Source organism: Branchiostoma lanceolatum, chromosome 3 (genome assembly GCF_035083965.1).
Source record: "Branchiostoma lanceolatum isolate klBraLanc5 chromosome 3, klBraLanc5.hap2, whole genome shotgun sequence".
NCBI classification, from domain to species: Eukaryota; Metazoa; Chordata; class Leptocardii; order Amphioxiformes; family Branchiostomatidae; genus Branchiostoma; species Branchiostoma lanceolatum.
In genome coordinates, this window is record NC_089724.1 from 321,575 (window position 1) to 337,783 (window position 16,209).

The following is a 16,209-nucleotide window of genomic DNA, read 5'->3' on the forward strand; positions in this document are numbered from 1 at the left end:
CATAGAAACGTTGCCACAACTCGTCCAAGTGTCGTAAACCCGTGGGGTGAAAGGTCAGATTTTGGTATGCAGCGCGCATAGCGGAATCCTGCCCAGCTCGAGCTGCTGTTATCCCGGAAATCTGACGACATTCTCCAGGTAAGGACTCCATTTCCCAGCTAGTTTCACGGCAGGGACCGTGGCCGGTGTTTTTTCTGTGTTTTTCCGTGAAGTTTTGGGTTAAAACCGGGTGATTTTGGGGTTGAAACAGCGCGTGGGGTGAGATGGATGGGTGATGTCGGACCGTTACACCGGCGTGTGGATCAGCAGCAGCAGACTCCGCCTTGTTTTCCCCTCAGTCTGGACAAACCGGAGACATCTTCACTCAGCCCCAGTCTTATTTTCATTCCTCGGCATCTCCCCAAGGTTTCCCCGGGGTTGTTTGTGACGTTAGACGGCGGGGAGGGCGGGTAGAGGCCGGGGAGGGCGCGGTGTGGCCGCTGGAGGGAACACGGGCTGATCAGACGGGTAATTTATGGATGTCTGCCGCTCCGCTGGGCGGACACAAAATCCGCTACAAGAACCATGTTTTCTGTCGTTTTCCGTCCATATTGGACAGTAAAAACGGCTCTGAGCTGTGGAAAACGCTGGGAAACGGTGAAGATTGTTGTGGGAAAGGCGGGGCGGATTTTTCGTGTCTGTGCGGATGTCTAGACGGTTATTCATCATCCCCAGACTGTCATGTTTTTTACACGCAGAATCTCAGCCGTCCGTCTGGGCTCAAACTGGGCTGAAAATAAGGAATATCACAGGAACATGTCCACAGAACCGGGGATTCCGATCAGATTCGGGGTTAAAACGGCGGAACAAAGGGAGAAGTGGGGCGGTTTGGGCCGGGAACAAGCCGAGGTCCCGGTGTGCCATTATCATGCATAATGCAGCAGTGATTGCAGAATTACAATGGGAGTTTTCTGGATGGCAGTCCGCACGTAGTCAGCACTGCGCTGGGAGTCGCGGGTTCGATCCCCAACCCACGCTGGTTCGTACGGGTTACCGCGGGTTTTCTCAAACTCACATGGAAAACACATTTTAGGAACATCATACTGAAGATTTCTGTTGATCTAGAGATTACGGAAGGCTTAAAATGCCGAGTTGGTCCTGTGATTATCTAATCAGGATCTCCAGAGATTAGGGCTGCCATCTTCTTCTGGAATAAAGGCTCAGGCCATATGGGGAGGGAGGGGACAAAGGTGTTGTTTTTTTAGCAGGATGGAAGATTCTTTTACCTTTTTGTTTTTTTGTTGAAAATATCGTCCTTGCATTGGATGTAGATTGCTTCATTTCTAGTTTGAAGTTTTTGTCCTAGTTCTTTTTCAGGATGACATTTTTCAGGAATACATTTTCCGAGTTCCGTCAGCAGAGGAAAAAGGTTGTATTTTTGGCAGGGCAAAAGATTTTACCTTCCTTTGTCATAATTGGATGTTTGTCCAAAAATATGTAAAAAGAATTGAGTTTCTCACGAATATGAGCCTTGTCTTCTTTGATTTCTGATGAACTGGAGTGAATAGAAACAATATGACATTCTTTAACTGGTTGCTGATTGCTCAATATTCCATCTGAGTTTTAATCTTAATTCTGATCTGAGTAAAGAATTCCCTGTGTTCCTCAGCAGAGCTGTGCCCAGCAGCTGCAGTGTGTAAGGTTAGGACTCCTGATCAGTGACTGTCGAGTCTGTTATTTGCATTTTTGTGTTATCAGGTCTGTGTTGAGTCATGTCCATCAGTTGACCCGATTCCCCTCTAGGCCGGCCAAATCTAATTTTCGGCTGTTTTCCATGGAGATAACACGATTTCCTCGCATCACCAGGAAAATCAGAGCTGTCACTTTCCGAGGGAAAACCAGTTTCAATTATTCCACACCACTTCTGTTATTATGCCCCCTGCATAATGGGCAGCACATTTCTGTCTTTAGAAGTGGTAATGTGTGTTTGCATGGCGATGCTGGGGGATAATTAGATTACATCAGGACAAAGTAAGCGATACATGCTGAAGTCATCAGGGAGATACACCAGGGCTTAACCATGTTACAGGATACAGGCTTCAGTATCTCAAGTAAAGGGTTGGATGTCAGAGTTTCTGTGTAACCATGTTACAGGGTACAGGCTGGAGTTTCTGTAGAATGAAGGTTTTTCGCACGTGTGGCTGTCCGTGTAATAACTTGAGAATGCCTGGATGGATTGTTTTCATATTTTGGTATGTGGGCAGGTCTTGTTGAGACCTTGGCCCCCTAGCGCTTTGTAACAGTACTGAAGCTGAACTTCCAAGTTTTAATATCTCGTTTTCTGAAAAAGCTTTACACGCACACAATAGCAATTTCGATTTATTGAATGCCACACAAATGGTACAAGAGCAGAATCTCTGGATTTGGTATCTCGTGTTCTGGACATACTATATATGGTCACAACTTTTTTGGGTGGTAGACAGCTCTTATGCTGCCTGGGGAAGAAGAGACGTAATTGTGGACCTCCTAGCACCATAGCTAAGGCATAAGTGTGGACCTCCTAGCACCATAGCTAAGGCATAAGTGTGGACCTCCCAGCACCATAGCTAAGGCATAAGTGTGGACCGCCCAGCACCATAGCTAAGGCATAAGTGTGGACCTCCCAGCACCATAGCTAAGGCATAAGTGTGGACCTCCCAGCACCATAGCTAAGGCATAAGTGTGGACCTCCCAGCACCATAGCTAAGGCATAAGTGTGGACCTCCCAGCACCATAGCTAAGGCATAAGTGTGGACCTCCCAGCACCATAGCTAAGGCATAAGTGTGGACCTCCCAGCACCATAGCTAAGGCATAAGTGTGGACCGCCCAGCACCATAGCTAAGGCATAAGTGTGGACCTCCCAGCACCATAGCTAAGGCATAAGTGTGGACCTCCCAGCACCATAGCTAAGGCATAAGTGTGGACCTCCCAGCACCATAGCTAAGGCATAAGTGTGGACCTCCCAGCACCATAGCTAAGGCATAAGTGTGGACCTCCCAGCACCATAGCTAAGGCATAAGTGTGGACCTCCTAGCACCATAGCTAAGGCATAAGTGTGGACCTCCCAGCACCATAGCTAAGGCATAAGTGTGGACCTCCCAGCACCATAGCTAAGGCATAAGTGTGGACCTCCCAGCACCATAGCTAAGGCATAAGTGTGGACCTCCTAGCACCATAGCTAAGGCATAAGTGTGGACCTCCTAGCACCATAGCTAAGCTAGTAGCAGCATGTTGTTAATGTTACAGTCTTGGTTTCAAGCTTTATTTCTGATTAACTTTTTTCCTGTAGATCAACAGAAAAATGTGGGGTTCATAGTCGTTAGAAAAGACGGCAGATTTCCTTATTTGTGGTGCTCAGGTGAGGTATTCCCCAGGTGAACCCTGTACTGCCACACTGTGCCTGCACAGGTGCATGCTGGGACAGAGCAACTGCGTTGGCAGTAGTGCCAGGAGAGCGTGACGCAGGGATGTCCTTACCGACACTTGTTATACAAAGCCAGTACTAAGACTGTTGGTACACAAATACTCGGCTTGTGCAAACATGGTTACGCTGCAGTGTTCGCTGTACCTGTACAGATGCGTGTTGGGACAGAACACCTGAGAGCGTGACACAGTGATGATGTTACTAACGCTGTTGTTACACAATCCCTTGTGATGTGGGTACTGACACTGTAACTTGTGTAAGTGTTGTTACACAAACCCTGTGCAAACATAGTCCCGCTGGTGTGTTTACTCATGCCTGTGTATGTTACATGAGGCGTAGTGTGTCACACTGTGCATGTTTAGGCTGTAGGTGAGGTTAATCATGACAATGAACTTTCTTGCATATTCTTTATTGTCTGACAGAGGCTAAATGCATTAAGTTATATAACAGAAATACGTAAGGAAAGGTAAACAAGACCTCACTCTGAATAAAAAGACTCTTCACAACAATGTGAAATAAATCAAATGAAATGAATTCAGCCAGCTTTAAGGACTGTCCAGGGCTCAAATACTTTGTGCATGTCCACAAAACCAAAATTGGAGCTGTGCACCTAAGTTTTGACTGTATGTGCACCAGTGCACCTAGATATATGTGTATGGTAACACTTTAGCATAGGAAGGTGGTACTATTATATTTTTGTACACCAGGAAATAACATATTTTTGACATTTAGCCATCATAAAGAATGATAAAACCTTTGTTGCATCACTTGTTTAAAATGTTTAAGTTAGTATTAGGTAGGATGTGTAATCCAGGTTGCACCAAGATACACTGTTATTGGGAAGAGCCATGAAGCTGACCTGACAATGACCCCAGATGGAACTGTCCTGCTATTGGCCATCTCCCCAGTGAGGCGTAAGCGTTACCATGGTAACTGGTTCAGGACTAGATGAGACGGTGGATTTGAAAGCCTGTGAAGTTGTAAGGACCGGACAGGGAAGCTTATACACGCGTAATTAGTTCTAATTAGATCTTACAATTACAGCTTTTATCTGGTATTGGGAAGGCTAAGGTTATTTAGTGTTGGAAGGTGAAAAAACAGAATTTTAAATAATTATTCAGGGCAGAAAATAGTTTTGTTTCTTGCTGAAAATCCTAAGTGTGTGTTCTTCTACGTGTAGATTGCCAAATTGCATGTACCGTAAAATCCCTATTTACGTACGCACTTTTTAAACTTTTCAAGTCGCAAGCAGGTGCTCCAGGCCGACACCAAAGTCGGGGTGCGTACGTTAGGAGGGGTTCTTCCTCAGAAAAATCGCATATCAGCTTGAGAGTACGGTACATCTTCATGCAAATGAAGTGTGGAATGCTACCACACAAACAAATAACTAATAAAGAATAAATGATACATATATTTGAATTCTTTGACATTTTCTACCCAGAAACATTTTCTCAGTAACCCTTTAAGTCGGTAAACATCATCGGAAGGATCATCATGTCAACCTCTAACTATCCACCGAAATGCTAGAGAGGGGGTGCGTACGTTAGGAGGGTTTTTCCCCTGAACGTTTCAACTCACTGAGTCAGGCCCACAATCGTCCCCAAATTGGGGGTGCGTACGTTAGGAGGGGTGCGTACGTAAATAGGAATTTTACGGTAAGTATCTTTTTCTGCCATTCCAAAACTGTGTCTCTGTGTTCTGTTTCGTCTGATTGATATGATAACCTCTTCCGTCATGACCTCCATGAAAAGATTTGAGATTCTCATGAGTAGATTAAGGTTCAAACAAAAAAGCAAACAAACCAAAACGTGTCACGTACAGCACGTAACAGTACTCCTGAATGCTGATCAATAAATCCATAACCTACATCTAGGCTGGTTGGTCACAAGCTTTAGGGCCTGTTCACACTTTTGCGTATATTCAAGTCTGTATGAGTTGCACATTAACATTTTTGGGGTTTAGGTAAAGTTTGTGGCGGAAGACATAATTTTTCTCTTCGATAACCAGCAGGCTGCACAACGGTGGGTCAAAGTAGAGAACATTTTCTTCACTGCAGACTTTCATAACCCCCTGAGACACCTTTTAGTTTTACAGCATGTTGAGATATAAATTTCAAGTTCTTCCCCTGCTGCAGCCTTCTAACATTAAATCCGAAGGTTAATTTTGTTCAATATCACAGTGTAGGGGGTCCCTATGCACAAACTGCAATATCTGCTGGCTAGAACACTGCCTAACCACCACAGGCCCCGCCATATGGTACACTGTAGCACACGTCTCGCCGTGTAGGGGTTCCCTATGCACAAACTGCAATATCTGCTGGCTAGAACACTGCCTAACCACCACAGACCCTGCCATATGGTGCACTGTAACACACGTCTCGCCGTTTAGGGGTTCCCTTTGCACAAACTGCAGTATCTGCTGGCTAGAACACTGCCTAACCACCACAGGCCTGCCATATGGTACACTGTAACACACGTCTCGCCGTGTAGGGGTCCCTATGCACAAACTGCAATATCTGCTGGCTAGAACACTGCCTAACCACCACAGGCCCGCCATATGGTACACTGTAACACACGTCTCGCCGTGTAGGGGTCCCTATGCACAAACTGCAATATCTGCTGGCTAGAACACTGCCTAACCACCACAGGCCCGCCATATGGTACACTGTAACACACGTCTCGCCGTGTAGGGGTCCCTATGCACAAACTGCAATATCTGCTGGCTAGAACACTGCCTAACCACCACAGGCCCGCCATATGGTACACTGTAACACACGTCTCGTCGTGTAGGGGTTCCCTATGCACAAACTGCAATATCTGCTGGCTAGAACACTGCCTAACCACCACAGGCCCGCCATATGGTACACTGTAACACACGTCTCGCCGTGTAGGGGTTCCCTATGCACAAACTGCAATATCTGCTGGCTAGAACACTGCCTAACCACCACAGGCCCGCCATATGGTACACTGTAACACACGTCTCGCCATGTAGGGGTTCCCTATGCACAAACTGCAATATCTGCTGGCTAGAACACTGCCTAACCACCACAGGCCCGCCATATGGTACACTGTAACACACGTCTCGTCGTGTAGGGGTTCCCTATGCACAAACTGCAATATCTGCTGGCTAGAACACTGCCTAACCACCACAGGCCCGCCATATGGTACACTGTAACACACGTCTCGTCGTGTAGGGGTTCCCTATGCACAAACTGCAATATCTGCTGGCTAGAACACTGCCTAACCACCACAGGCCCGCCATATGGTACACTGTAACACACGTCTCGCCGTGTAGGGGTTCCCTATGCACAAACTGCAATATCTGCTGGCTAGAACACTGCCTAACCACCACAGGCCCGCCATATGGTACACTGTAACACACGTCTCGCCATGTAGGGGTTCCCTATGCACAAACTGCAATATCTGCTGGCTAGAACACTGCCTAACCACCACAGGCCCGCCATATGGTACACTGTAACACGCGTCTCGCCATGTAGGGGTTCCCTATGCACAAACTGCAGTATCTGCTGGCTAGAATACTGCCTAACCACCACAGGCCCGCCATATGGTACACTGTAACACACGTCTCGCCGTGTAGGGGTTCCCTATGCACAAACTGCAATATCTGCTGGCTAGAACACTGCCTAACCACCACAGGCCCGCCATATGGTACACTGTAACACACGTCTCGCCGTGTAGGGGTTCCCTATGCACAAACTGCAGTATCTGCTGGCTAGAACACTGCATAACACCACAGGCCCCGCCATATGGTACACTGTAACACACGTCTCGCCGTGTAGGGGTTCCCTATGCACAAACTGCAATATCTGCTGGCTAGAACACTGCCTAACCACCACAGGCCCCGCCATATGGTACACTGTAACACACGTCTCGCCGTGTAGGGGTTCCCTATGCACAAACTGCAGTATCTGCTGGCTAGAACACTGCCTAACCACCACAGCCCCGCCATATGGTACACTGTAACACACGTCTCGCCGTGTAGGGGTTCCCTATGCACAAACTGCAGTATCTGCTGGCTAGAACACTGCCTAACCACCACAGCCCCGCCATATGGTACACTGTAACACACGTCTCGCCGTGTAGGGGTTCCCTATGCACAAACTGCAGTATCTGCTGGCTAGAACACTGCCTAACCACCACAGCCCCGCCATATGGTACACTGTAACACACGTCTCGCCGTGTAGGGTTCCCTATGCACAAACTGCAGTATCTGCTGGCTAGAACACTGCATAAGCACCACAGGCCCGCCATATGGTACACTGTAACACACGTCTCGCCGTGTAGGGGTTCCCTATGCACAAACTGCAGTATCTGCTGGCTAGAACACTGCATAAGCACCACAGGCCCGCCATATGGTACACTGTAACACACGTCTCGCCGTGTAGGGTTCCCTATGCACAAACTGCAATATCTGCTGGCTAGAACACTGCCTAACCACCACAGGCCCGCCATATGGTACACTGTAACACGCGTCTCGCCGTGCTGAAGCCCTGGTAAGCCTGACGCATCATGACTGAGGGGGAAGGAGGCGTAGGAATATTAACAAGGGTTTTATAATCCACTGTGCCTCACATGGATGGAAGGCACCACTACTGTACTGTACTTAGTTTGCAAGTTGCAGGGGGGGGGGGGGGGCAGGGATTGTAGGCTAGCAGTCTTCCTGAATACATCAGTCAGGCATTTGTTATTTTCATACTAGTGAAACATTCGTTGATATTTTTGTTGTTATTGATTTGTAACCATTTAGTTGTCATGGTATTTGTTTGTTACTCACTGTTTTGTTTCTTCACCTTTAGTTATTATCATTAATGCTTTGTTATACCGAGGAACATGGGGAGGAAGTCTTATGCACCTTATTGGTCTCCGCCTTCCCCAGCATAACCATAATGTATTTTTCGGTGCATATCACACAAGCGTGCGTGTCAGGACGAGGTCAGCAACACAGGTGGGATTCGAACTCCCGTTTCTTGTTCCAGGGGCAGGGCAGCTAACCACTGGACTACGCATGCTACCTTTATACTTTCTTTATACTTTTATATGATGTAGCTTGACAAGCTTGAGGGATGCAGGAAGATAGCATCAGATTGCAAGATGAAACCTGCACATGAATCAGTACAAGACAGCATCAGAATGCAAAGTGGCAGGGTTTTGTGATAATCGTGTTGCATGGAAGGACAGCATCTGCATGTAAAGTAGGGGTGAGATTTCAATCCCCGGAGTTCTGACGTCACGAACGTCGTATCGTATTCCGCAGGCGCTGCCGAGGGAGTTCATGTGTCGGGAAGCAGCGTGCGTTTCTAACGAGGGGCGGGATTTCTCTGAGGGAAATTATGGACTGAAGGATTTTTGCATTTCTTCATTCGTCTATTATGGCATTGTTAATTGCTAGTAGACTGCTTTTGATTCATAGTAAAGCTGTTACCTGCGATCGCTCCTTCCATTCCACCTTATGGAAAAGTAGCCATATGGCAGAGCAAGCTTTGACTTTAGTTTATTGGTTTATTGCGATACCCTTTAGTCGAATTACGACTAATCTTCCAGGGTTCAACAGAAAAAAGTATACAAACACAGACATATATACACATACAGTGCAAGATTAAAAGGACATATATACATAATCATAACATATACAGATTGCTAACTTAACTTACGAATGATTGGTGACAAACTGGTAGATGGCCTTCTTAAAGTGATATGGGACTGTCAATGATTTGATGTTAGATGGTGATGTATTCCAAAGATTGATGGCTCGGTAGAGAAAGGTTCGCTTTTGACTTGAGTCGATCATGACTTGCTGGATGACACGTGGCTGAAGTGCAATTTTGCTTGTTTGATGGAATTTTCGTTCTCCGCTATGAAACTGTGTCAGCAAGCAAAATTTCATGTCGAGTTATTTCTGATCAATTTATCAACAATTTTCCATGTTGAATGATGTTCCCCACTTCGCCTGGCACCTGGCCTGTGTATGGTCACCAATGGTAGTTTTCCTGCCTGTTTCTAATCTGTGAGAAAGCAAATACAAAACTGTCCTTCCCATAGCCTCTACCGGGCTCCGTCCTATCGTTGGGAAAATAGTAGAAATCAGCCGCAGTACTTCGCTATACAGGGTAGGTCCGCTATACAGTAAGGTTCCATTTCGATGGACGGATGGCAGATTGGACCCTCTCTCCGTAGCTAACTCCCTTGGCACACTATTCACTCTATTAGGCCAATTTCTACTATTTTTCCAGCCATCCCGCGGAGCCTGGTAGAGGCTATCCTTCCCACAACACAAGTCACAGGGTTTACCTGTGGAAGACCAGTGTTCAGATGCAGCCAGCTCAGGGAAGTTGATTTGATTTATTTATTTGGCTGTAAAAAAAAAAGTACAGCCAGGGCCACCCAGCAACTAGCGGAAAGGTATTACAAAGGGTCAGCCCTGTTAACTGGTCAATATACAAAATTCAATACAAACTTAGCACATTGAGAGGTTTACATGTGAGGAGACAGGTACCAACTGTGGTCCAGCTCCTGTGGAGAAACCCGCCCATCCTCCCACAGAAATACTGATGATAACAGATGAGGTCATACAGGGGACTGTACAGCAGACATTCAGGGGTGGGGTGTCCATGTGGAGGGAGTGTACAGCAGACATTCAGGGGTGGGGTGGTCATGTGGAGGGAGTGTACAGCAGACATTTGGGGGAGGGATGACATATAGGGGAGTGTACAGTAGCCATGCTGGGGGAGGGTGCACTGCTGTGGTTGCGGGTAGGGGGGTGGTGGTGTTGTTGGCAGGTGGGGTGTTTAGGTTGCTTCATTTGGATCCTGCATGTTCAGACCGGGGTGGTTCCAGACTCTGAGTAAGCTGCCTGCCTGATTATGCAGACATTCATCAGTAGAAGGACAGGGATATGCATGGTGAGCCTCAGATGAGCTCGTAGATCCGAGGAGAGCCATGGCGTCCTAACGAAGCCGTCAGCCTCGTTAGCATCACCTCGTTAGGTACCTATTTATCTCCGGGGCTGGCAGGAGCACAGGTGTGACACAGGTGTGTGCAGGTAAACCTGCAATGGTCATGGACCTGCTTGTTATTGTAGAAGGTGGCAGATTGTTCAGCTGATGCGGCAGGGTGGTGATGTAGAGATTTATCAGTGAAAGGCATATGCAGGCTTGGACATGGTGGCGATGAGGCAGATATTTAGTACATGTACTCTCACCTCTCAAATAGAAGTACCCCCTGGAATAGAAGTACCCCCCGGACAAATTTTCAAAATGTAATATAAGTACCCCCTGGAATAAAAGTACCCCCCGGAAAATTTCAAAAATCGACAGTCGAGGCTAGGTAAACTGTGTCCATACATGTACAACTGTCACTGTCAGAGGGAAATAAGATAATAAGCAGGTAGGTAACTTATATTTAGTCAATTATGCCATACCTATTAAGTATATAGATATTGAACAGAATAACTGTCCATAGCTTGTTCAAATCATGATGATCTTCCTCGCCTCTTCGTAAAATATAATAGTAATATTGAAAAATTTTGGCATAGGTTCCCCGCTATGACCCCTAACCGGGGGCCACGGTGCTTTCAAATTCAACAAGTGAAAATGTACATGATACATGCTTTTTCTACTTGGAACTTGAAGCAAGTGATCAAAGAAAATTGTTATATCATTTTATTATGACTGACAATCAGTGACATATAACAAAAATCATCAGAGTACTTTTAAAAGTTAAATTTCATTTCATTTTATTTATACAGGGGAAATACACCTGATCATGAAATGTACCTGATCATATTTTCTAAAGACATCAACCACAAAAAATATGAACACAGTCCTTCCACAGAAGAAATATGTCTATAAACTTTTGCTCCATAGCGTCCAAAACAAAGTGAGACGCTCGGATTTCGAGTTCCCGCGGTAAATCCCACAATATTGAATAGAGATCGACTGTAAAAGTAGCTCAGCGTCACAGACCGCACATACTAAGAAGTTACCCATTACGTGTTGACACTAGAAACCCGCGATGAACCGCCAAAATTGGGGAAATCTTACGATTATTTAAAAAAATGAACCCTCTGAAAATAAATATGGCGCTGTGTGTCTATCGTTGCCCAAAAAATATATTATTTCCATGCGTTTACGGTATCATTTTAAAGATCGGTATCCGCACTACGCAATATGCTGCTAGTTTTACTGTCGCCATGCCTGAGAGTGGCGGCCATGTTTCGCGATTTCGCGCTGTTGTTTACCGAATCATATCGGACATATTTCTGCCGTTTTAGAGATTTTGTGGCCTCAAAACACATATCACAAGGGAAGTTAAGTTATGATTGTTGTTTTGACGTGTTACATGTCTTCTGCGAACAAATAATTCTTCCGCCGCGCTGCCGATACTACGGATATAGTGGTCAGGAAATTATTATTCCCTGTGTAGGCGAGCACCCTACTGACCATACGTTTTTGATCAGCGTGCTTTGGTTTACGATGTAAACAGAGACTATCAAAGTTATTTATATGAAAATTTTATTTTAAAATGTCAATGTCGCGTCTTATTTTCCGATTTACTTTGTAGCGTCATAGCGATATCGACCGATATGTTACGAGTGCCGCCAGGATACTTTTCACAGGGCCGTCAAAGCGGCGAGAAAATCAACGCCGGTAGGCCGAAAAATAGCGAATTACGAGCAAAAATACCGGGGAAATATGGGCAGAAAAACCTTAACTTACGATTTTAGAGGGATTCCTGGTTTGCAAAGCCTCAATTTTTCAAAAAATAATAAACGTACCGTCTAGAATAAGAACGTACAGGGTGGAACTATTGGCGAAAAAAAATAAACGTACCGGTACGTTTATTTGAGAGGTGAGAGTAGAACGTAGTGGGGTTGTAAACCTGTCAGCGTACCATGCCGCGCTCACGTGGGAACCCCCGGGGGACTAACGGGGAGCGCGGGGCGATAAATAAAACTGGACAAATGGAAGGAATGTAGATGTGACCGTAGGGGTCACAGCTTTCCTGTCAAATAAGACTGTTTCTTGATAAGCAGCAACATATTATTATTGTAACAATTTTTATCTAGATACCAAATCGATGGTTTGGCTGTGGTCAACTTGGAGACAGAAACAATAACTGGTTATTAACCGTTAACCTTGATAACGTACAAACTCATGGTGATTTAGATCAGCTGAAGCTTGAATCTCATCCGACCGTGAATAGTTTCATTCCCTGAATTTTGTATTGTATCAGGGCTAAACAATGGCTTTGAGCTACATATCTTGCAATTTCGAATAAAGCTGTATCTTCAGAAAAATCTCATGAATTGCAAGTCGAGTTTCTAATGAATTTGCAGGTACCAGAAGGAAGCATGTTGATCCCGGACCAGTGTCAGGTTAGCTAACAATCCCTGCCGCCATCCTGTGGTCCATCTGTTGTGCAATTTGAAAGGCTGATTCTGAACAAACTGAGAATTATCATGTAAGTGGGGAGGGGGGCGCACTGCAAACTGTGATTACCATGTAAGTGGTAAGTGGAGGGCCGTGCAAATATTTCCCCACGCGTCGGTCTTGTGTCTGCTGTCCGACTTGTTTGCCCAGCTTGCTTACGAGCGCCTCCGGATCAAACCTGGGGGAGCTTTATCTCCTGGACCAGCAGCTGAATGTGTGGTTGGGTTTTAGGAACCGTTTTAGGCAGATGATGCTGGTAGAACTGTCCAGCTGTGTTTGACTTCAGGAGCGACATTTCCATGTGGGATTTCTCTGGAGGGTTGCAGCAGATTTGTGGGGATAGATCCAGTATGTGCCTCAGATGTGCGTTATAACGGTGATGTGTGGTGACGTATCGGTTCGGCCGTTTTAATTTTAACGGCTGTGGAAGGTATACAGAAGAGAGAGTTTTCGGTGCTACCTTTTTGTTCCATTTAAAAAGTAACTTACAAAAGTTACATATGAATGCACGATCTGCTAATAATCCAATTTCTGATGGGCTTAGCAGTATGAAAGGATAAGAAACCAGTCAACTTAGAAGGATCGATCTCGCTAAGTTTAACCCATTCTTTGCTTCATTTCGTACATCAGTGTACCATTGTTACCATGGGTACTGCCCCGTTGCCATGGTAACTGTCCACTAGGAAACATGCAAAGTACCGTTCTGGCTAGAAAAGAAATGAAATGAATGTAAAAGTTTAGGAGAGATGTAACATTATAGGGTAGGTGTGACAATATAATCTATAGGGGAGGTGTAACAATTACAGTGGAGGTGTCACATTATAGCAAAGGTGTTACAATTATAGCAGAGGTGTAACATTATAGCAAAGGTGTAACAATAATATAGCAGAGGCGTGACATCTGGCCCGCTGCTCACACCAGGGTGTGACAACAGGCACATGGAGGTCAATGACCTCAGTAGGCTGTCCATATAAGGCAAGCATGTGTGCTAGAGTGACATATTTGGTGGTGCTGTGAGATGCATGTTTATGGCTGTGTGTCATTGTTGCTGCCATGTCAGAAATGTAGAAACACGCTCAGGCAGACACACCAACAGGTCCAGTTGTTCTCTGAAATTCTGACAAGGCAGGCAGACATTCAGGTAAAAAACAAAAATTACTTTTAACGAAATACGTCACTTCTCTACTACACTCGTACAAGTGCAATTTATCCCTGAGCACAGCCAAAGCCTTGCCTGAGACCAGGTTATCCTGCGCGCACACAAGGCCTTTTGTAAGACCAGGTTTTCTGTCTCTATAGACTTTCAATTTTCCTGCCTGTAAAACTCCTGCTGGCGACCTTTGGAGAAAGGTCGCAGGAGCATGTTCCCTGGTGGGCCGTTACCATGGTAATTAGGCAGTAACCACGGTAACCATGGCTGGTAATGTTGTAGTAGGGCGATAACGGACTGTTTTATGGTTTGATTATCAGGGTTCCTAAGTTGTGCGCCAACCTTCTGTCTGTCATCTGCCTAGCATATCACCGTGGTAACTGTTGTCATGGTAATCGGGCAGCCACAGAGGTGTTTGTCCTGCAGGTTTCTGCCTTTTGTGAAGATTTTGTAGTTCTTGATGTGCCCCGAAGGCTGGTATCCGAGGTACAGGCTCAACATTCTTATGTCTTCGTATTTGAGTAGAAATGTCAGTTTTTCCACTGTTCATTCTGTTCTGCTGAAAAGTTCTGGGCTAGCGACGACAAAATAAGACGGCATATGATAAAACGGTGACGATCTGCCCATTCAACCTCTGCTTGGAGAGTAAAGTTTCTGACCTGCGCTAATTTCTGATTAGTTCAGTCAGTTTGACTCTCAGGCTTGTGACACACTCAGCCGTCGAGCAACTCTCGTTTCTCATCAACATTTCTTCAGATCATCCTTTTCTCATTCAGAGTTACAGCATCTGCCCTGGCAATAAAGTGGCATTACCGCCAGGTTACCACCTCATGCACATGTAGCCTTATTGTGTCACATCTTCCAGTCACCAACTCTTTTACGCCATTTTGATCAGCCTGTTTCTGTTGAACCCATGACTAAATTTTCCAGCTGAATTAGGCTGTTGGAACCCTGGGAATCCTGCAGAGGTGTGGCCCTAATGGGTGACCTTTCTGCAGAGGTCAGCTGTAAACATGGCGGCATGTAATTTTACTTTCATCCTGCAGTGGAAGAGCCACAAATAAGTTGTTGAGGAAGCAGAACACTGTTTTCGGCCTATGGGGATTTCTATAGTGAAGGGCCACAAAGTGACTGGCTTCGACGCCTTAAAAAGTATGGTGTGCTTGAGTTTAGGGTACAACCTACCAAATGTGGTCTATGACTATGAGGACAGGTGGTCACTAGAAAGAAGGTCCTTATCGCTTATGTACATGTAGGGGCGGTCACTTGTAGTACAACTTCAAGTCGTACAGGTTTGACTATACTCTACACTTAAGTATAGTTGGTATCAAAAATGACAAGAAGACTCATTTTGAGGCCCATGAGACATTTCTAGGTTTTGGCTATGCTTTTGCTCATACCTTCAGCACCTCCTTTACTCAGGACCCCCCTGTAATTACAGCTTGAGTCAGGGGAGTGAAGATGTGTTCTGTGAGTCACAGGGACCGATGTCCCCTCACATGGACATATAAGGTCTTACCAACAGGACAGCATCATAACGGTGCTGACTCATTGGGGTCAATGGTTCGTTGCCATGGTAATTAGGTTATAAGTGCTCCAGTCTGTGGTTGGTGCTGTGCAAATGGAGGCAGCCAGAAGTGATAATTATAGCATACACAATGATACAGCCTACAGCAATGAAAATCATAGTAATACTTAGTCCCGGGGTCCTGTTCTCTTTTTGTTTCTGGCTATCAAATGTGCATTCAGTTTGTTTAAGTTAAGATTTAACTGTATAATGTATCTATAAGCAGTCTACAGACATAGTATTAGTAGGGATTTGACAGGTGTGTTTAACCTTTTATTGACATTTTTTGTTTTGTTAGATCTTCATACTGAGCAGTTGAATTACTGGTTTTGGCATGTAGTGTTTGTGTTTGTGTATTTTGGACTGGAGTTTGGTCTGTGTGTTTGATATCTGCAGTGATAGTTTTTGTGATGTGCCCTGACATGCCCTCACCTGTACCTGGTACTCTTGCACCTCACACCTGGGGGGGTGGTAGCTACTTGAAAAGCTCAGGTGTTCCGAGACGATGTGTATGGTCTTGTCTTCAAAAAGGAAACATCTATATGCCCTACATCTTAGTACATGTATATAATATATTACAGCCTAGCTACTTTGGAAGGAA

At 45.5% G+C, this 16,209-nt stretch overlaps 1 protein-coding gene across 3 annotated transcripts in view; it reads left to right on the top strand.

Moving 5' to 3' along the window:
- Window positions 1–27: 27 nt before the first annotated feature.
- The window catches only part of LOC136429609 (fibrous sheath CABYR-binding protein-like), a 69,284-nt gene continuing 53,102 nt past the window's right edge, over window positions 28–16,209 (top strand). For 2 of the 3 annotated variants that reach the window (XM_066419490.1, XM_066419492.1), the window contains exon 1: window positions 28–138. The gene's annotated coding sequence lies outside the window, so the exon portion shown is untranslated. The remainder of the gene's footprint in view (window positions 139–16,209) is intronic. The other variant, XM_066419491.1, reaches the window with a different exon arrangement.